The 21,539-nt window shown below is 37.8% G+C and overlaps 1 protein-coding gene across 1 annotated transcript in view; it reads left to right on the top strand.

Annotated features, from left to right (window-relative positions):
• DCX (doublecortin) overlaps positions 1 to 21,539 on the top strand; it is a 364,534-nt gene that overhangs the window by 97,458 nt on the left and 245,537 nt on the right. The window contains exon 4 of the mRNA XM_057538813.1: positions 10,421 to 10,491. The gene's annotated coding sequence lies outside the window, so the exon portion shown is untranslated. The remainder of the gene's footprint in view (positions 1 to 10,420; positions 10,492 to 21,539) is intronic.

The following is a 21,539-nucleotide window of genomic DNA, read 5'->3' as shown; positions in this document are numbered from 1 at the left end:
ATTTTTTGTTGATGGCCATTCTGACTGGTATGAAGTGATAGCTCCCTGTAGTTTTGATTTGCATTTCTCTAATGATTAGTGATGTTGAGCATCCTTTCATGTGTTTGTCAGTAATCTGTATATTTTCTTTGGAGAAATGTCTATTTAGGTCTTGTGCCCATTTTTGGATTGGGTTTTTTGTTTTTTTGATATTGAGCTGCATGAGCTGCTTGTATATTTTGGAGATTAATCCTTTGTCAGTTGCTTCATTTGCAAATATTTTCTCCCATTCTCAGGGTTGTCTTTTCATCTTGTTTATGGTTTCCTTTGCTGTGCAAAAGCTTTTAAGTTTCATTAGGTACCATTTGTTTATTTTTGTTTTTATTTCCATTTCTCTAGAAGGTGAGATAAAAAGGATCTTGCTGTGATGTATGTCATAGTGTTCTGCCTATGTTTTCCTCTAATAGTTTTATAGTGTCTGGTCTTACATTTAGGTCTCTCTTCCATTGTAATTTTTTTTTTTGTATGGTGTTAGGGAGTGTTCTAATTTCATTCTTTTACATGTAGCTGTCCAGTTTTCCCAGCACCACTTATTGAAGAGACTGTCTTTTCTCCATTGTATATCCTTGCCTCCTTTGTCATAGATTAGTTGACCATAGGTGCGTGGGTTTATCTCTGGGCTTTCTATCTTGTTCCATTGATCTATGTTTCTGTTTTTGTGCCAGTACCATATTGTCTTGATGACTGTAGCTTTGTAGTATAGTCTGAAGTCAGGGAGTCTGATTCCTCCAGCTCCGTTTCTTTCCCTCAAGACTGCTTTGGCTATTCGGGGTCTTTTGTGTCTCCATACAAATTTTAAGATGATTTGTTCTAGTTCCGTAAAAAATGCCATTGGTAATTTGATAGGGATTGCATTGAGTCTGTAGATTGCTTTGGGTAGTATAGTCATTTTCACAATATTGATTCTTCTAATCCAAGAACATGGTATATCTCTCCATCTGTTGGTATCATCTTAAATTTCTTTCATCAGTGTCTTATAGTTTTCTGCATACAGGTCTTTTGTCTCCCTAGGTAGGTTTATTTCCTAGGTATTTTATTCTTTTTGTTGCAATGGTAAATGGGAGTGTTTCCTTAATTTCTCTTTTAGATTTTTCATCATTAGTGTATAGGAATGCAAGAGATTTCTGTGCATTAATTTTGTATCCTGCAACTTTACCAAATTCATTGATTAGCTCTAGTAGTTTTCTGGTGGCATCTTTAGGATTCTCTATGTATAGTATCATGTCATCTGCAAACAGTGACTGTTTTACTTCTTCTTTTCCAATTTGTATTCTTTTTATTTCTTTTTCTTCTCTGATTGCTGTGACTAGGACTTCCAAAACTATGTTGAATAATAGTGGTGAGAGTGGACGTTCTTGTCTTCTTCCTGATCTTAGAGGAAATGCTGTCAGTTTTTCACCATTGAGAATGATGTTTGCTGTGGGTTTGTCGTATATGGCCTTTGTTATGTTGAGGTAGGTTCCCTCTATGCCCACTTTCTGGAGAGTTTTTATCATAAATGGGTGAATTTTGTCAAAAGCTTTTTCTGCATCTATTGAGATGATCATATGGTTTTTCTTCTTCAATTTGTTAATGTGGTGTATCACATTGACTGATTTGCGTATATTGAAGAATCCTTGCATTCCTGGGATAAATCCCACTTGATCATGGTGTATGATCCTTTTAATGTGCTGTTGGATTCTGTTTGCTAGTATTTTGTTGAGGATTTTTACATCTATATTCATCAGTGATATTGGTCTGTAATTTTCTTTTTTTGTAGTATCTTTCTCTGGTTTTGGTATCAGGATGATGGTGGACTCGTAGAATGAGTTAGGGAGTGTTCCTTCCTCTGCAGTATTTTGGAAGAGTTTGAGAAGAATGGGTGTTAGCTCTTCTCTAAATGTTTGACAGAATTCACCTGTGTAGCCATCTGGTTCTGGACTTTGTTGGAAGATTTTTAATCAGTTTCAATTTCATTACTTGTGATTGGTTTCTTTATATTTTCTATTTCTTCCTGGTTCAGTCTTGGAAGGTTATACCTTTCTAAGAATTTGTCCATTTCTTCAGGTTGTCCATTTTACTGGCATAGAGTTGCTTGTAGTAGTCTCTTAGGATGCTTTGTATTTCTGCGGTGTCTGTTGTAACTTCTCCTTTTTCATTTCTAATTTTATTGATTTCAGTCCTGTATCTCTTTTTCTTGATGAGTCTGGCTAATGGTTTAATCAATTTTGTTTATCTTCTCAAAGAACCAGGTTTTAGTTATATTGATCTTTGCTATTGTTTTCTTTGTTTCTATTTCATTTATTTCTGCTCTGATCTTTATGATTTCTTTCCTTCTGCTAACTTAGGGTTTTGTTTGTTCTTCTTTCTCTAGTTCCTTTAGGTGTAAGGTTAGATTGTTTATTTGAGATGTTTCTTGTTTCTTGAGGTATGCTTGTATAGCTATAAACTTCCCTCTTAGAACTGCTTTTGCTGCATCCCATAGGTTTTGGATCATCGTGTTTTAATTGTCATTTGTCTCTAGGTATTTTTTGATTTCCTCTTTGATTTCTTCAGTGATCTCTTGGTTATTTAGTAACATATTGTTTAGCCTCCATGTGTTTGTGGATTTTACGTTTTTTGCCCTGTAATTGATTTCTAATCTCATAGCATTGTGGTCAGAAAAGATGCTTGATATGATTTCAATTTTCTTAAATTTACTGAGGCTTGATTTGTGACCCAAAATGTGATCTATCCTGGAGAATGTTCCATGAGCACTTGAGAAGAAAGTGTAATCTGCTGTTTTTGGATGGAATGTCCTATAAATATCAATTAAATCTATCTGGTCTACTGTGTCATTTAAAGCTTGTGTTTCCTTATTTATTTTCATTTTGGATGATCTGTCCATTGGTGTAAGTGAGGTGTTAAAGTCCCCCACTATTATTGTGTTACTGTCTATTTCCCCTTTTATAGCTGTTAGCAGTTCCCTTATATGTTGAGGTGCTCCTATGTTGGGTGCATATATATTTAAAATTGTTATATCTTCTTCTTGGATTGATCCCTTGATCATTATGTAGTGTCCTTCCTTGTCTCTTGTAACATTCTTTATTTTAAAGTCTATTTTATCTGATATGAGTATTGCTACTCCAGCTTTCTTTTGATTTCCATTTGCATGGAATATCTTTTCCATCCCCTCACTTTCAGTCTGAATGTATCCCTAGGTCTGAAGTGGGTCTCTTATAGACAGCATATATATGGATCTTGTTTTTTTATCCATTCAGCAAGCCTGTGTCTTTTGGTTGGAGCATTTAATCCATTCACGTTTGGGGTAATTATCAATATGTATGTTCCTATGACCATTTTCTTAATTGTTTTGGGTTTGTTTTTGTAGGTCCTTTTCTTCTCTTGTGTTTCCCACTTAGAGAAGTTCCTTTAGCATTTGTTGTAGAGCTGGTTTGGTGGTGCTGAATTCTCTTAGCTTTTGCTTGTCTGTAAAGCTTTTGATTTCTCCATCGAATCTGAATGAGATCCTTGCCGGGTAGAGTAATCTTGGTTTTAGGTTCTTCCCTTTCAGCACTTTAAGTATATTTTGCCAGTCCTTTCTGGCTTGTAGAGTTTCTGCTGAGAAATCAGCTGTTTACCTTATGGGAGTTCCCTTGTATGTTATTTTTCATTTTTCCCTTGCTGCTTTCAATAATTTTTCTTTGTCTTTAATTTTTGCCAATTTGATTACTATGTGTCTTGGTGTGTTTCTCCTTGGGTTTATCCTGTATGGGGCTCTCTGCGCTTCCTGGACTTGGGTGGCTATTTCCTATCCCATGTTAGGGAAGTTTTTGACTATAATCTCTTCAAATATTTTCTCGGGTCCTTTCTCTCTCTCTTCTCCTTCTGGGACCCCTATAATGCAAATGTTGTTGCGTTTAATGTTGTCCCAGAGGTATCTTAGGCTGTCTTCATTTCTTTTCATTCTTTTTTCTTTATTCTGTTCCACAGCAGTGAATTCCACCATTCTGTCTTCCAGGTCACTGATCCATTCTTCTGCCTCAGTTATTCTGCTACTGATTCTTTTTGTGTAGTTTTCATTTCAGTTATTGTATTGTTCATCTCTGTTTGTTTGTTCTTTAATTCTTCTAGGTCTTTGTTAAACATTTCTTGCATCTTCTCAATCTTTGCCTCCATTCTTTTTCTGATGTCATGGATCTTCTTCACTATCATTCTGAAATCTTTTTCTGGATGGTTGCCTATCTGCACTTCATTTAGTTGTTTTTCTGGGGTTTTATCTTGTTCCTTCATCTGGTACATTGATCTCTGCCTTTTCACCTTGTCTATCTTTCTGTGAATGTGGTTTTCCTTCCACAGGCTGCAGAACTGTAGTTCTTCTTGCTTCTCCTTTCTGCCCTCTGGTGGATGAGGCTATCTAAGAGGCTTGTGCAAGTTTCCTGATGGGAGGAACTGGTGGTGGGGAGAGCTGACTGTTGCTCTGGTGGGCATTGCTCAGTAAAACTTTAATCCGCTTGACTGCTGATAGGTGGGGCTGGGTTCCCTCCCTGTTGGTTGTTTGGCCTGAGGCAACCCAACATTGGAGCCTACCTGGGCTCTTTGGTGGGGCTAATGGCGGACTGTGGGAGGGCTCATGCCAAGGAGTACTTCCCAGAACTTCTGCTGCCAGTGTCCTTGTCCCCATGGTGCACCACAGCCACCCCTGCCTCTGCAGGAGACCCTCCAACACTAGCAGGTAGGTTTGGTTCAGTCTCCTCTGGGGTCACTGCTCCTTCCCCTTGGTCCTGATGCCCACGCTACTTTGTGTGTGCCCTCCTAGAGTCTCTTTTTCCTCCAGTCCTGTCGAAGTCCTGCAATCAAATCCCGCTAGCCTTCAAAGTCTGATTCTCTAGGAATTCCTCCTCCCATTGCCGGACCCCCAGGTTGGGAAGCCTGAGGTGAGGCTCAGAACCTTCACTCCAGTGGGTGGACTTCTGCAGTATAAGTGTTCTCCAGTCTGTGAGTCACCCACCCAGCAGTTATGGGATTTGATTTTACTGTGATTGTGCCCCTCCTACCATCTCATTGTGGCTTTTCCTTTGTCTTTGGATGTGGGGTATCTTTTTTGGTGAGTTCCAGTGTCTTCCTGTCGATGATTGTCCAGCAGCTATTTGTGATTCTGGTGTTCTCGCAAGAGGGAGTGAGAGCACGTCCTTCTACTCCGCCATCTTGGTTCAAGGCCCTATGATCCTTTTAATGTGCTGTTGGATTCTGTTTGCTAGTGTTTTGTTGAGGATTTTTGCATCTATGTTCATCAGTGATATTGGCCTGTAGTTTTCTTTCTTTGTGACATCTTCATCTGCTTTTGGTATCAGGGTGATGGTGGCCTCGTAGAATGAGTTGGGAAGTGTTCCTCCCTCTGCCATATTTTGGAAGAGTTTGAGAAGGATAGGTTTTAGCTCTTCTCTCAATGTTTGATAGAATTCACCTGTGAAACCATCTGGTCCTGTGCTTTTGTTTGTTGGAAGATTTTTAATCACAGTTTCAATTTCAGTGCTTCTGATTTGTCTGTTTATATTTTCTATTTCTTTCTGGTTCAGTCTCCAAAGGTTGTGCTTTTCTAAGAATTTGTCCATTTCTTCCAGGTTGTCCATTTTATTGGCATAGAGTTGCTTGTAGTAATCTCTCATGATCCTTTGTATTTCTGCAGTGTCAGTTGTTACTTCTTTTTCTTTTCTAATTCTATTCATTTGAGTCTTCTCCCTTTTTTTCTTGATGAGTCTGGCTAATGGTTTATCAATTTTGTTCACCTTCTCAAAGAACCAGCTTTTAGTTTTATTGATCTTTGCTATTGTTTCCTTCATTTCTTTTTCATTTATTTCTGATCTAATCTTTATGATTTCTTTCCTTCTGCCAACTTGGGGGTTTTTTGGTTCTTCTTACTCTAATTGATTTAGGTGTAAGGTTAGGTTGTTTATTTGAGATGTTTCTTGTTTTGTGAGGTAGGATTGTATTGCTATAAACTTCCCTCTTAGAACTGCTTTTGCTGCATCCCATAGGTTTTGGGTCATCGTGTTTTCATTGTCATTTGGTTGTAGGTACTTTTTATTTCCGGTTTGATTTCTTCAGTGATATCTTGGTTATTTAGTAGCTCATTGTTTACCCTCTCTGTGTTTGTATTTTTTACAGTTTTTTCCTGTAACTGATATCTAGTCTCATAGCGTTGTGTTCGGAAAAGATACTTGATACGATTTCAGTTTTCTTAAATTTACCAAGGCTTGATTTTTGACCCAAGATATGATCTATCCTGGAGAATTTTCCACGTGCACTTGAGAAGAAAGTGTATTCTGTTGTTTTTGCATGGAATGTCCTATAAATATCAATTAAATTCATCTTGTTTATTGCATCATTTAAAGCTTGTGTTTCCTTATTTATTTTCATTTTGGATGATATGTCCATTGGTGAAAATAGGGTGTTAAAGTCCCCTACTATGATTGTGTTACTGTCGATTTCCCCTTTTATGGCTGTTAGCATTTGCCTTATGTATTGAGTTGCTCCTATGTTGGGTGCTTAAATATTTACAATTGTTATATCTTCTTCTTGGATTGATCCCTTGATCATTATGTAGTGTCCTTCTTTGTCTCTTGTAATAGTCTTTATGTTAAAGTCTATTTTGTCTGATATGAGAATTGCTATGCCAGCTTTCTTTTGATTTCCATTTGCATGGAATATCTTTTTCCATCCCCTCACTTTCAGTCTGTATGTATCCCTAGTTCTGAAGTAGGTCTCTTGGAGATAGCATATATACGTGTCTTGTTTCTGTATCCATTCAGCCAGTCTATGTCTTTTGGTTGGAGCATTTAATCCATTTACATTTAAGGTAGTTATCGATATGTATGTTCGTATTACCATTTTCTTAAATGTTTTTGGTTTGTTATTGTGGGTGTTTTCCTTCTCTTGTGTTTCCTGCCTAGAGAAGTTCCTTTAGCATTTGTTGTAAAGCTTGTTTGGTGGTGCTGAATTCTCTTAGCTTTTGCTTGTCTGTAAAGGTGTTAATTTCTCTGTCAAATCTGAATGAGATCCTTGCTGGGTAGAGTAATCTTGGTTGTAAGTTTTTCCCTTTCATCACTTTAAAAGTCCTGCCACTCCCTTCTGGCTTGCAGAGTTTCTGCTGAAAGATCAGCTGTTAACCTTATGGGGATTCCCTTGTGTGTTATTTGTTGTTTTGCCCTTGCTGCTTTTAATATTTTTTCTTTGTATTTAATTTTTGATAGTTTGATTAATGTGTGTCTTGGCGTGTTTCTCCTTGGGTTTATCCTGTATGGGACTCTCTGCGCTTCCTGGACTTGATTGACTATTTTGTTTCCCATATTAGGACAGGTTTCAACTATAATCTCTTCAAATATTTTCTCAGTCCCTTTCTTTTTCTCTTCTTCTTCTGGGACCCCTATAATTCGAATGTTGGTGCGTTTAATGTTGTCCCAGATGTCTCAGAGACTGTCCTCAATTCTTTTCATTCTTTTTTCTTTATTCTGCTCTGCGGTAGCTATTTCCACTATTTTATCTTCCAGGTCACTTATCCGTTCTTCTGCCTCAGTTATTCTGCTATTGATTCCTTCTAGAGAATTTTTAATTTCATTTATTGTGTTTTTCATCATTGTTTGTTTGCTCTTTAGTTCTTCTATGTCCTTGTTAAACGTTTCTTGTATTTTCTCCATTCTATTTCCAAGATTTTGGATCATCTTTACTACCATTATTCTGAATTCTTTTTCAGATAGACTGCCTATTTCCTCTTCATTTGTTTGGTCTGGTGGGTTTTTACCTTGCTCCTTCATGTGCTGTGTATTTCTCTGTCTTGTCATTTTGGTTAACTTACTGTGTTTGGGGTCTCCTTTTCACACGCTGCATGTTCATAGTTCCTATTGTTTTTGGTGTCTGCCCCCAGTGGCTAAGGTTGGTTCAGTGGGTTGTGTTGGCTTCCTGGTGGAGGGGACTTGTGCCTGTGTTCAGGTGGATGAGGCTGGATCTTGTCTTTCTGGTGGGCAGGACCGCGTCCGGTGGTGTGCTTTGGGGTGTCTGTGAGCTTATTATGATTTTAGGCAGCCTCTCTGCTAATGGGTGGGGTTGTGTTCCTATCTTGCTAGTTGTTTGACATAGAGTGTCCAGCACTGTAGCTTGCTGGTTGTTGAGTGGAGCTGGGTCTTAGCGTTGAGATGGAGATCTCTGGGAGAGCTTTCGCCGTTTGATATTACGTGGAGCCGGGACGTCTCTGGTGGACCAATGTCCTGAACTCGGCTCGCCCACCGCAGAGGCACAGGCCTGACACCCGGCCGTAGCACCAAGACCCTGTCAGCCACACGGCCGGTTTGTTTTGCCCAATTTGCAGCAAGCCAAAATGGTGAGAGCCCATGTTTGCAGCAAAGTGAGGAGACGGGAGAGCAGGTCTCAAATCTGCTCCAAGAAGGCAAGGGGCTTGGGTGTTTATGGGATAAAGAATAAGGAAGCAGGGCTGTCTGAGGCACGGGGAACGGGGAAAGGTGGTTAGAAACAGCTGCCATTGGTTTTGTTTTATGTCAGTATTTTCTTTGTTTATGGATCTGATAACTTCTCCTATTGTTCTGAGAACATTACTTATAGTTATTTAAAAATATTTTTTCATTTTCTATTATTTATTGTTTCTTCCAATTGTAGTTTTTCTATTTATTAATTTTGGTTTCCTACATGATAACTGTTGTTTAAATATTAATTGGTGTTTCTTGCTTGTGTGCTTATCTTTGTTTTTGAGATTCCTTACTAGCCTCTCTATAGATGTTGTTTTTGTAAAGTAAATCCTGCCTCTGATATTGTGGGGAAGAATCATAACATGCTCTAGATGGAGTGTGCCAGTAGTTTATCTTTTAGGTGTAGTAGCTAACTACTATTTACACTTATTCTGAGCAAAAGACAACAGCAAAATTTGTACGCAGACTAAAGCATTATATAGGAACTGATCCCGAGAGGCACAGTTATCCAAAATGCTCTGAATACAGCTCTTCATTAATTATGCTAAAATTCCCTAAGGCTCCTTCTTGATCTTTATATCACTGATGCTGGTCTTGAAGATCTCTAAACCACTCTTGTTAACCCTGTGGTCTTCACATATATTTTGGACTGTGGTGTATTCTAGTTTTGGTTTTCTGACTATACTGGGCATGATTCTCAATCTAAAAACTCATGTGTGCTGCAACTATCACATTCTTTACTTCCTGTATATCAACTACCTACTTCTCTGAACTCTATATCCCTTGGTAATTATGGTGTGAGTGTGTGTGTGTGTGTGTGTGAGAGAGAGAGAGAGAGAGAGAGAGGGAGGAGGGGAGAGAAGAGTATCATGATTATGATTCTGAGTCCCAGATCTGGTCATAACATCTTATCAGTGTCAACACATAAGAGGTGCAAGGGTCACTATATATAATCAGAATCAATATTAGGGTTTCCTAATTTACTTATTTGTAAAACCTATAGCCAGAGGAGCATGTAGGATCAACATAAGAAGGTTGCCCTAGTCACATATATGTAAAACCTATACCAGAATGTTGGGAATAACAGAGCTAATTGTGCCCTCAATCAGCATACCTAAGACAAATATGTTAAGGTTTTCTAAGTATAAGAACCCTGAAGGTGCATAGCTTGATGACACTTGTTCCCACTGAAGGACTATATGAGGGCCCTCCGTTCTTCTAAGGCTTGAATATTGTCTCTGGCTGGATACTTGCTGCTGAAAACTGAGAGCTCTACCAGGCTGCCTGCATTAAATTGAAATCAGATCTCATGCCAGGCTGAAAATAATAATGCATTATAACAGTAATTATATCCAGCATAAGTCAAATAAATAAATTATAAATTACAATTACCCTTTTAAAAAATTGTGCTGTTTATTAAAGCTTGTACTTCCTCTATAATAATTCATTTTTCACATTTTTCATATTTTGTTTTTAAAGACCATGTGCACTAACAAACTAACCAAATAATAATATAAAAGTTATCTTCTTTTTTAAAGTGAAATACTGTAGTTGGTTCATAGTTTTTCAAAGCTCTTCCAATATGAAAATGATTCTATTACTGTTTAAAATGATTCTGTTATTGGTTAAAGTTGTTAATCAGTTAAACCAGAAAAATGGCTCCGTTCCCCATTTCTTCATTCTTTTCTTAGGGTACCTTTCTGTTACACTACATTCTGATGATTGATATCCTTATCTCTCCCTGTCCTACTAGGCTATGAGCTCCTTTAGGAGATGGGTCCACTCTCACTGTTTTTGTATCCTTAGGGCCTAGCTCACTGCCTGAAGCATTATAGCCATTCATTAGGTACCCGGTGAATAAATGAATGAATAAATGATTAATTGCCAGCTCTATCTCAGTCAGTGAAAACTTACAAATTTATCAGTTATTTTTTCTTTTTCAGGAATAGCAACATTGATACTTCCTGATTCATAAGAACTCTTCCAGTCATACAAAAGTCATAGCAACATAAAGGTAGGCAATTTTTTTGCAGAAAACAGTCAGTTGAGATATACACAAGACTGCCTAAATGCCTTAAAATTACAACTAGGAAATATTAGTCCTCTAAATATCTAAAAGTAGAAGTTCCCTTTCTTTCCTCCTTTTTCAAAATACATACCTCATCTCATGCAAAGTGTTAAGCTGTTAAAGTTTCTAAATGAACAAGCTGAGAGAGAGAGCTCATAGTACAGGTATGATAAGAAACGCTGTATCCCACTGGTATTCTAATTTTAGCCTGTGGTGATTTCGTTTGGGGCTAGACTGCCTGGTTCTTTTTAATATGATCAGTGACAAGCTGTGGTCCATGCCCTAAATGTGTTTACAATCTAGTCAATTGGGGAGAATTCCTTTATTCAGTATTTCGTGAGTACCTGCTGCGTGCTAGGCTCTGTTCTAGGGCCTAGGCATATAGTAGTGAACAGAAATAGCCAAAAAGTCTCTGCCTCACAGAGCTCTCATACCTGGCTACATCTCATGCCTTGCCTCCTTCACTTAACTCACATTAAATTTTTTTCCACCTTTCTAGCCAGCCTACTTACAAGTAGGGCCCTGAATATTAATTCCTTTGGTGATTAAGAATTAGTAATAGAGTTTCCCTTTTGAGACAAGACCCCCTTTTCCCTTGATGATAAGAACATAAAATTGGATAAGTTGTCAAATAAATACTGAGTATTTGTTTTAGGAACCTTTTCTTTCTCCACTATCCCTTCTCTCCTAAGAAATAAGGCCCATCTGTAATCCACACAGATGGTGAACTCTGTCATTGCTCTGGTGTGATAGACTGACAACTGTAACCTTGGAATCATTTCATGAAGATTAGTGACATGGAGCTTCTGATTGTTCTTGTGGCTGCTCTCCTAACTTCAGGGGAATGAGTATAAATGAAGATGAGTAAGGAATACATCTTCACTATCCCTACCAGTGCAACATACTAAATTAGAGCTAAAATATTGGAATATGTGGAAGATGTAGTACAGGTACTGCAAGTTGGTTAGTATGTCAGGTAAAACACACACACACACACACACACACACACACACACAACTATCTTTTATGGTCAAAGTGAGACTATGACCCTGTTGTCACTAATTATAAAGAACTGAGGATTTTTCTTATTTCCAATATTTTATTACTAAAATGTTCAAACATACAGAAAAGGTGAAAGAATTTTACAGTGAACACCCATATTCTCACCATCTATATTCTATAATTAACATTTTATTTAACTTGCTTTATCACACATTCCTCTATCTATCCATCCCTCTATCCATCCATCAATCTAGAACTGAGGATTTAAAGTACTTTGCCCAGGTTTACTCAAGGAATCAGGTGCACAAATAGACTTCCTGATTGCTAGACCCTTGCCCTATGCTTTGCCTTGAATTTAATCTCTTTCATTTGTCAAATTGAATTTAGTTTTCAAATACTGATAGCTTTGTAAAGACTAATCTTTTCTATTAAGCTCTTGCCTAATTAAAGGGGATTAACTTGGGTAGAAGACTTCTGATGATTTATTTATTTAAACATTCTTGTAATTGCTAGTATGTGTTCAGAAACTCAGATAAAACATGAATTTCATTCATCTTAATAATAAGATATGCTTATAATAATAATTCTATTAAATGTCATTTCTAATCCCTGAATTCTTTTGATTTAAACCAGGGAGATTCTATTGCTGCCAGCATCTTTTTGTGGACTGTACATGGTAAATTAATTATAAGATTTAAAACATGATTATCTCTATTCATATTTGACCTGATCTTTGTCCTTTTCACCCTTTCAATTTTCTTTTGTACAGTCAGTTCTTATTCACCTCAGTGATATCATTGAGTGTGAGGCATAACAGAAAGGATTAAACATGGAAAACTTTTTAAAAGATTATCAACTTCACATCCTAAAACATACTTATTATTTTTAACACATGAAATTTAAAATTTATGTGTAAAAGTAGTCAAGGAAATTGTATGGGCTTAGAGCCTCTCTTGCTCCCTTAAATAATTAGCATGGCTTAAAAAAAGCAAAATAAATGAGCAAATGGATTGAGTCAAAGACTTTTCCCAGGAGAATTTAAACCTTTAATTGTGAAGTATTTTGTTTTGTTCCCTGTTGTAGTGAAACCATAATATCTCTCTAGTAGAGCTAAGTGTTCAATTGCATCAGAAAAATAATAAAAAGCCATCTCAGTAAAAGTGTCTCAGAACTTCCCAAGTGTCTCAGAACTTCTTGAGAGCAAGAACGGCATCTTGTTCACTATTGTATACCCAGCACCTAGCACATACAGGATATAGTGGGTACTTAGTAAATATTGCTTGAATATTTTTAAATAAACAGAAAAATTCGATTCCTTCATATTCATGATTTTGCATGTGGTGCAAATTCATCCACAATGACTCTGTAGCTCTAGATAAGGAGTCTGGAAACTATGGCCCATGGGTTAAATCTGGCCCACCACTTGTTTCTGTAAATAAAGTTTTATTGTAACACAGGTGTCAACTTTTAAAAAATGCACAATGTGAGAGTTGCGAGTTAAGTTTTATTTGGGGCAAAATCAGGACTGCAGCCCTGAAGAAAGCATTTCAGATAGCTCCGAGAAACTGCTCCAAAGAGGTAGGGGGGAAAGTCAATATATATGTGATTTTGGTGAAGGAGGAATACATGCAATCAAGCACATATTTTGCAGAAGGTCTTGTGAGGGTTACTGCTAGTCACGAGGAGCAGACATCACCATGAAGAAATTTAGTACTTTTCTAGATATGGGGAGATGCAAGAATTCGACTCATAAAATCAGCTCCTGAAAATATCTATCTGAAGACCTGTTCTGCCATATTTTCTCAGAGCACCGAGTGCCTCATACCTGATCTCCACCCTGAATTGCTTTCAGGGGATGTTGAAGGTCAGCAGCTGCAGCAGCACCTGATTTAATCCTTGTAGAGGTAGATGGCAAGTGCCAATTTGTAGTTGACTCAGGCATGCTCACTTTTCTACATGTTACCTATGGCTGCTTTCATACTACAACAGCAGAGTTTGTTGTGAAAGAGACTACATGGCCTGTGAATCCTAAGATACTTACTGTCTGTCCCTTTACAGAAAGTGTTTTCCAAATCTGCTCTAGGGGGTATGTTTAGGCAAAACTAAAGGGAGGCATTAGGGAAATGCAAATCAAAACTACAGTGAGTTACCACTTCACATCTTCCAGTATGCCTATAATTTATCTTTTAATGAAAATAACAAGTTTTGGCAAGAATGTGGAGCAATTGGAACCCTAGTACATTGCTGGTAGGAATGTAAAGTGGCACAAGTGCTATGGAAAACAGTTTGGTCGTGGTGCCACTAAAAGCTACACATAAAATTACCATGTAACCCAGCAATTTCACTCCTAGATATATACCCAAAGGAATTGAAAGCAGGGACTCAAACAGGTATTTGTATGCCAATGTTCATTGCAGCATTATTTACAATAGCCAAAAGGTTTAAACAACCCAAGCGTCCATCAACAGATGAATGAATAAACAAAATATGGTATATCCATACAGTGGAGCATTATTCGGTCATAAAAAGAAACAAAGTTCTGATATACTCTACAACATGGATGAACCTTGGAAGCATTATGCTAAGTGAAAGAAGTCAGGCATGAAAGGACAAATGTTGGACTTCCCTGGCAGTTCAGTGGATAAGACTTCGCCTTCCAATGCAGGGGTTGTGGGCTTGATCCCTGGTCAGGGAGCTAAGATCCCACATGCCTCATGGCCAAAAAAACCAAAACATAAAACAGAAGCAATATTGTAACAAATTCAATAAAGACTTTTAAAAAATGGTCCACATCAAAAGAATCTTAAAAAAAAAAGGACAAATGTTGTATGCTTCCACTTATATGAAATATCTAGATTAGGCAAATTCATAGAAACAAAGTAGATTAAAGGTAATGGTGACTGGAGGAAGGAGGAATGAGAGGTTATTGCTTAATGGTTATAGAGTTTCTTTTGGGGGTGATTAAAAAGTTTGGGAAATAGTGGTGGTTGGATAACATGTGAATGTAATTAATGACATTAAATTGTACAATTAAAATAGTTAAAATGGCAAATTTTATTATATATATATATTTTACCACGATTTAAAAAAACTTAGTGTAATATACCAATAAACATTGAATTGTATGTTTTAAATGAGTGAATTGTATGATATGTGAATTATATCTCAATAAGGCTGTTAAGAAAAAAAACTAAAGCATGGGGGAATAATGAGCGTTTGAGCTCTTAGAAACTCAGGTAAGTCTCAGAGTACTCAAATCACGTGATTTACAATATTAAGTCAATTCAATATTTACAGTAAGAAACTAGAGGAGAGAGATGCAGTATGTTAATACACTTAGGATAGGATGCCAGCAGGCTAAACCACACCTGGGTTATGCAACCTTCATGTGTCCTGTTTCTCTTGTCCACATTAACTTTCCCCACTGATGGTGTGGTTAGGAGGACCAGAGATGAAGTTTGAGCAAAGGGGCTTTGTGGATGAAAGAAGCCTGAAGCCAGTTATACGCACATACTTTACTGGAGTGTTGTAGGGGCCAGTGTGCCCGTCCACAGCCGAAGCTTGCAATAGCCCAGTGAGCAGCTAGGGATTTTTATTTTGCATTTCCTGGTCAGAGGATACATGGGCCCAGAATACGTGACACTCATGGGTGGCTGATTTAGGTCCTCATGAATACTGAGTGCCTCATATATTTACTGTACCGTGAATATTTGGTGCCTCAGGGGTCTGATGTATATTTGGTGTATCGTGAATATTAGGTGCCTCCTGTGCCTCATGAATATTTAGTGTCTACTTGGTTCTTCTATCCCTTCTGATTTATGTTCTGCACACATATATCTAGTTTATGTCAAAAATGTCTCATGGGTTACTAATCTACTTGTCTCTGCTTAACATATGTATGAATTTCATCTCTCCCACTTATTTTCTTGTTTCCTATGGCAAAGTTCAATATTCTCAGTCAATACAGCAAATGCGTATTACAATTAATTTGCAACATCCCCATTTTACAAATGAGGAAATTGCAGAGAGGAGCTAAGCAACTTGTAGGACTTGCCAAGGTCACAGGTGGAGTCAGGATTCAAATTCTGGCAGCTTGACTCCAGAGCTCATGCTTTTAACTGCTATGCTCTACTGCCTCTGAGGATCAGCGTGAGGAAAGGGACTATAAGAGTATAAGGTGGGTATCATAAGAGAAGTTCTAAGTGCTACAGAAGCTCATTGGGGCTTTATAGGAAGACTTTATGGAAGTATCATCTGAGATAACCTAGGAAGAATAAAAGGATAATTACAAGTAGGAATCAGAGCAGAAGTGTTAGGTTATTTATCATTTAAAACACTTTAGCGTAGAAAATGTGACACTGGGCATCTGTGTTAGTTGAAGTTACAACCCAGTTTTGACTAGTATTCTACTTGTCAAACCCAAGTTTGTGTGGCTGATGCACAGTGAAGCCAAACCAAAATGTCGGAGTTTGGAGCAGACAAAGGTTAATTGCAAGGGCCATGCAAGGGGAACGGGCAGCTCGTGCTCAAAAGACTCCAACTCCCTGATGGTTTTCAGGGAAGAGTTTTTATTGGCAAAATTTGGGGGGAGGATGTGACCTTCCTCTAACTGGTTGGTGGTGGGGTAACAGGGTGGTGTTCCAAGAATCTCAATCATCAGCCTTCTAGTTCCAACCAGTCTGGGGTCCTCGTGCTTGTGCTCAGCCTGAAGTTACCATCTTCCACCTGGGGGGTGGGGGGGTTAGTTCCTGTAGAAGAACTCAGAGATGTGTACCAGATTGTTATGTATATTCCTTGAGGAGGAACCAGGATCCTGCTCCGTTGCTGCAGTATTGTTTCTTGACTGTCTTTCCTTTGTTTCTGCATTCCCTTGCTCCTCTATTTACTAACCGTTTGAATCTGCCCTTTGGAACTCAGGGAAGGTCTAGAAGGCTGAAAGCATTTTTCCTAGAAACGAGAAATGGAGGATGTGGAAAGACTTTTGTACCCTGGAGGGTTCCACAGGGTCCTGCTTGGTTTCATACTTAGGAGTTCACATTCCAGAGAGCCAACTATTATTTAAATTAGAAGGCATCTACCCATAAAGTGGCTACTACAAGTGCTTTATTTATAGCTACACTATCTATAGCAATATCATGTGCTTTATTAGTTCACATTGGGAACATTGGAAGCCAGTTTTTATTGGTGAAATTTCTGGCTTGTTAATTAGCATGATGAACATTAGAAATGAGTTCTCGTTGTTGAAATTGAAGGTATTCAAAATATGTGATTGGCTAAAATATTTTGAATACACACCTTATTCTTATATGAGTAGGGCAAAAAAAATCTAGAGAAACCTGTCTTTACCAGGAATACCAGGACTCAAAACTAAATGGGATCCAGTGTCCAGCCTTTGGTTTGGAGAATTTCTAGTTACCTAATGCAGACTATAGGCTAACAGAATTCTGCCTCTGGAATGTAATCACATCTTGTATTTTTAGTAGATTTTATTAGTTGAGAAAACATTTATGTTTATATGGATTCCAAAATCACTTACAGTAACCTCATAGGGCCCCAGGGTTCCATAGTCTGCAGGTTGAAAATCACTGTTGTATATATGGGGAGAAGGCAGGTTTTACATCACTGGAGCTTCATTTTAGGAAGATTAATCTGACTTTGGAATGTGGGATGAATTGAATAAGGGAAAGAATACTCCAGAGGAAAAGTAGTAAAAGCATGGTATTTGTGAGAATGGAGTAGAGAGGTTGGATTGGAGAGGCATGGTAGAGGAAGAATATGCGTGGCTCAACAACTAAATAAATGTAGGGAGCAAAGGGAGGAGGAATGGTATTTATAACAATCATGTATTTAGAGCTTGTTATGTGCCAGGCATATTCTGAGTAGTTTGTGTATATTAAATCATGTATTCCTCACAGAAACCTTACGAGTTAGATATTCTACAGGTGAAGAAAGTGAAGTACCGAGAGTATAAGCACCCTGCCGAAGGTCAGAGAGTTGAGATTTAAACCCAAGCAATCTGGCCACAAAATCCTAACTGTTCAACCATGTTGCTTCAAAGAATTAAATATAAGCCCAAAGTTGTGAGCCCGTATGATTAAGAGAAAACATATATGTACATGTGTATTAGTCAGACATTCTACTTCGTTTCTCTATTTACTTTCAGTTTTATTGAGATATAATTGACCTACAGCACTGTGTAAGTTTAAGGTATACATCACAATGACTTGACATACATGTATTGTTAAATGATCACCACGATAAGTTTAGTTAACATCCATCACCTCATACAGTTACAGAATTTTTTTTCCCTTTTGATGAGAACAGTTAAGGCTTACTCTCTTAACAACTTTCAAATGTACCACGCAGCAGTGTTAACTATAGTCATCATGTTGTACATTACATTCCCATTACTTGTTTATCTTATAATTGGAAGTTTGTACCTTTTGACCACCTTCATCCAAATACCCCACCCCTACCTCTGGTAACCACAAATCTGATATCTTTTTTTTTTTTCTTATAAATGTTTTTTGTTTTTTAAATTTTACACTTTATTTATTTATTTATTTTTGGCTGTGTTGGGTCTTCGTCTCTGTGCATGGGCTTTCTCCAGTTGTGGCGAGTGGGGGCCACTCTTCATCGCGGTGCGCGGGTCTCTCACCGCCACAGCCTCTCTTGTTGCGGAGCGCAGGCTCAGTAGTTGTGGCTCACGGGCCCAGTCGCTCCACGGCATGCGGGATCTTCCCAGACCAGGGCTCGAACCCGTGTCCCCTGCATTGGCAGGCAGACTCCCAACCACGGCGCCACCAGGGAAGCCCAAATCTGATGTCTTATATGAGTTTGGTTTTTTGTTGTTGTTGTTGTTTTAGATTCCACATATAAGTGAGATCATGCAGTATTTTTCTTTATCTGACTTATTTCACTTAGCATAATTAATGCCCTTAAGGTCCATCCATGTTGTCATGAATGGCAAAATTTCCTTCTTTTTAATGACTGGGTTGTTTTCCATTGTAGGTATATATATATATACACACACCACACTTTCTTTATCATTTCAGGTCAGACATTCTGGTATAACTAAAAACTCTGGCATTCAAAAGTGCTAAGAGTGGGCAATACTTTTACGTTTCTATGAATTCATACAAAGCATACCTTAACTGAACCATTCTAGGGCAAGCTGTGACAACACTCAGGGAATGATAGAATGTTGAAGGAAACCACAATCTACCACTCCAAAATATGTCTCTTTGACATAAAAATTATTTTGAGCTTAAGGCAATTAAGAAGCAGCAAACTCTAAAAAAGCTCCCCCTTTTCTGCCTAAAGGCAGGAAATAAATTCTCCTTTTACTGAAGACAGACTCTAATCTGCCCAGAGAAATCTGTATAAACAAACCTTGTTAAACTAACCCTTATCTTCATAGTTACTGCTTCACCATTAACTACTCTCTCCCAAACCCCTTTGTCTTGTCAATTCTTCACAAATTTATTGTTTGTCTAAAAGGTATAAAGCCTTTCTGCTCTGGTCACTTCTTCAGGTCTTCATTCTCTTCATTAAATGTAAAAATGTAATAAAACTTGTATACTTTTCTTCTGTTAATTCGTCTTTGTCAGTTTAATTTTCAGACCCAACCAGAGACCCTAGGAGAGCTGAGGGAAACTTTTTCTTCCCCTGCAATGTCATCACATGAGAAAGCCATTCAGCTAAGAAATGAAGGAAAACATAGCCCTGATGTTCCTGTAGCCTCATTGGCCCCCTTTTATATAGTTTATCACAATGTATCTTAATTGTGTTGGCTTTTTCTCTGATGTATCCTCTTTCCCCTCAACTAGATTGTGAGTTTCTTGAGGGCAAGGATCTTGTCTTACTCATTTCTTACCTTGCAACACACATACATATCATGATGCTCAGGGCTGCTCAGATGCTTTTTGAATTGAAAAGCACTTGAATGAAGAGAAATTATCTAAACTAATACATCAAGGCCTATTTCTCCTAGGCTAAACTTCTGCTACTATTTGAAAGGGCTTATTTACCATATACTCATATGATAATGATGGCACTAAAATTAGGAATATTATCTTTGCAACCCTGATTATTTTCTAACTATAGTGATAGATAAATAAAACAAAAGAGTTTAATTCTTGTCAAATCAGTGCTTTCTCCTTCATGTACAGATATTTAAATAATTAGGTCAACCATAGTTGCATAACTCCAGGAAGCAGCCTTCAAATGGACCAAGATTTGGCAATTCTTTTTTTGGCTTTTCTGATAGGGTCTGTATTGCAACTAATCAACTCTGCCATTGTAGTGGGGAGAGCAGCTGCACGTAGTATGTAGACGAATAAGCATGGCAGTGTTCCATTAAAACTTGATTTACAAAAACAGGCTGCAGTCTAGATTTGGGCCTTAGGCTATCGTTTTCCAAATCCTGACACAGAATACAGTGTGAATGGTACCTCTTGGAGTTGTGCTATGTGGTAGCCATGTAGACAATTCATATAGACTAAATAAACTCAGGAACTTTTCCTCTTTCTAGAAAAAACCTGAGAGACTATCTACTTCCTACTCATTTTACAGATGAGGAAACTTAGACTCTGAGAAGTTGAGAAAGAGAGATATGCTTAAAGTAATTTAGCTTGCTTGTGTCAAAGCTAGCTATGAAACCCAGGTATGCTGACTCTAGTCCAACGCTCTTTCCATTATATCAGTTCCTCAAGGATGAATATTAAATTTCTCATATAGGTATAGTTTAAAATACACCTTATTATATTCTACTTCTTTGCAAATTGATATGTCTATGTTATAGACAAATAGTTACTCATATCACAGAGCAATTACTATAAAACACTAAAGTAAAAATATATATAGTTGGGAGGAATCCCTTATCCTGATGTTAAGTCTTACAATATATTGGCAATAATCAAGATAGTATGGTACTGGCGAGGGATAGACACATAGATCAATAGAACAGAATAGAAACCCAGAAATAGATCCACACAAGTATACCCAATAAATTTTTGACAAAAGAGCAAAATCAATTCAATGGAGAAATGATAGCCTTTTTAGCAAATGGTGCTGAAGCAATTGGACAGCTAAAGGCAAAATAACTTATCCTTCACCTAAATTTCATATCATATACAAAAATTAAGTCAAAATGGATTACAGATTTAAATATAAAACTATAAAACTTTTTTTGTGGGGGGCTGCCTTGGGTCTTCATTGCTGTGTGCGGGCTTTCTCTAGTTGCGGTGAGCAGGGCTACTCTTCCTTGTGGTGCGCGGGCTTCTCATTGAGGTGGCTTCTCTTGTTGCGGATCATGGGCTCTAGTCATGTGGGCTTCAGTAGTTGCAGCACTCGGGCTCAGTAGTTGTGGCTCGCAGGCTTAGTTGTTTCATGGCATGTGGTATCTTCCTGGACCAGGGATTGAACCTGTGTCCCCTGCATTGGCAGGCGGATTCTTAACCACTGCACCACCAGGGAAGTCCCTATAAAACTTTAAAAAAATTACATGGTAGAAAATCTTTGGGAACTAGCACTAGATAGTCCTTAGACTTGACATCAAAAGCATGATCCATAAAAGGAAAAAAACTGACATATTGGCTCATCAAAATTAAAATCTTTTGCTCCGTGAAAGACTGTTAAAAGCAATGAAAAGAAAAACTACAGAGTGGAAGAAAATACTTGCAAACCACATATCTGACAAAGCACTAGTGTCTAGAATATATAAAGAACTTTCAAAACTCAACCGTTAAAAAATGGGCAAAATTCATGAAGAGACATTTCACAGAAGAAGATATACATATGGCAAGTAAGCACATGAAAACACGTTTAACATTCGCCATCAGAGAAATGCAAATTAGAACTGCAATGAGATATCACTACATCCCTATCAGAATGGCTAAATGAAAAATATATTGATAATACCGAATGCTGGTGAGGATGCAGAGAAATTGGACCTTATGTCAGTGGGAAGGTAAAATGGTACAGCCATTATG

The sequence above is a fragment of the Balaenoptera acutorostrata genome, chromosome X, assembly GCF_949987535.1.
Source record: "Balaenoptera acutorostrata chromosome X, mBalAcu1.1, whole genome shotgun sequence".
Lineage (NCBI taxonomy): Eukaryota > Metazoa > Chordata > Mammalia > Artiodactyla > Balaenopteridae > Balaenoptera > Balaenoptera acutorostrata.
Note: the sequence above shows the minus strand (reverse complement) of the source record. Positions and strands in the feature narration are given on the sequence as shown.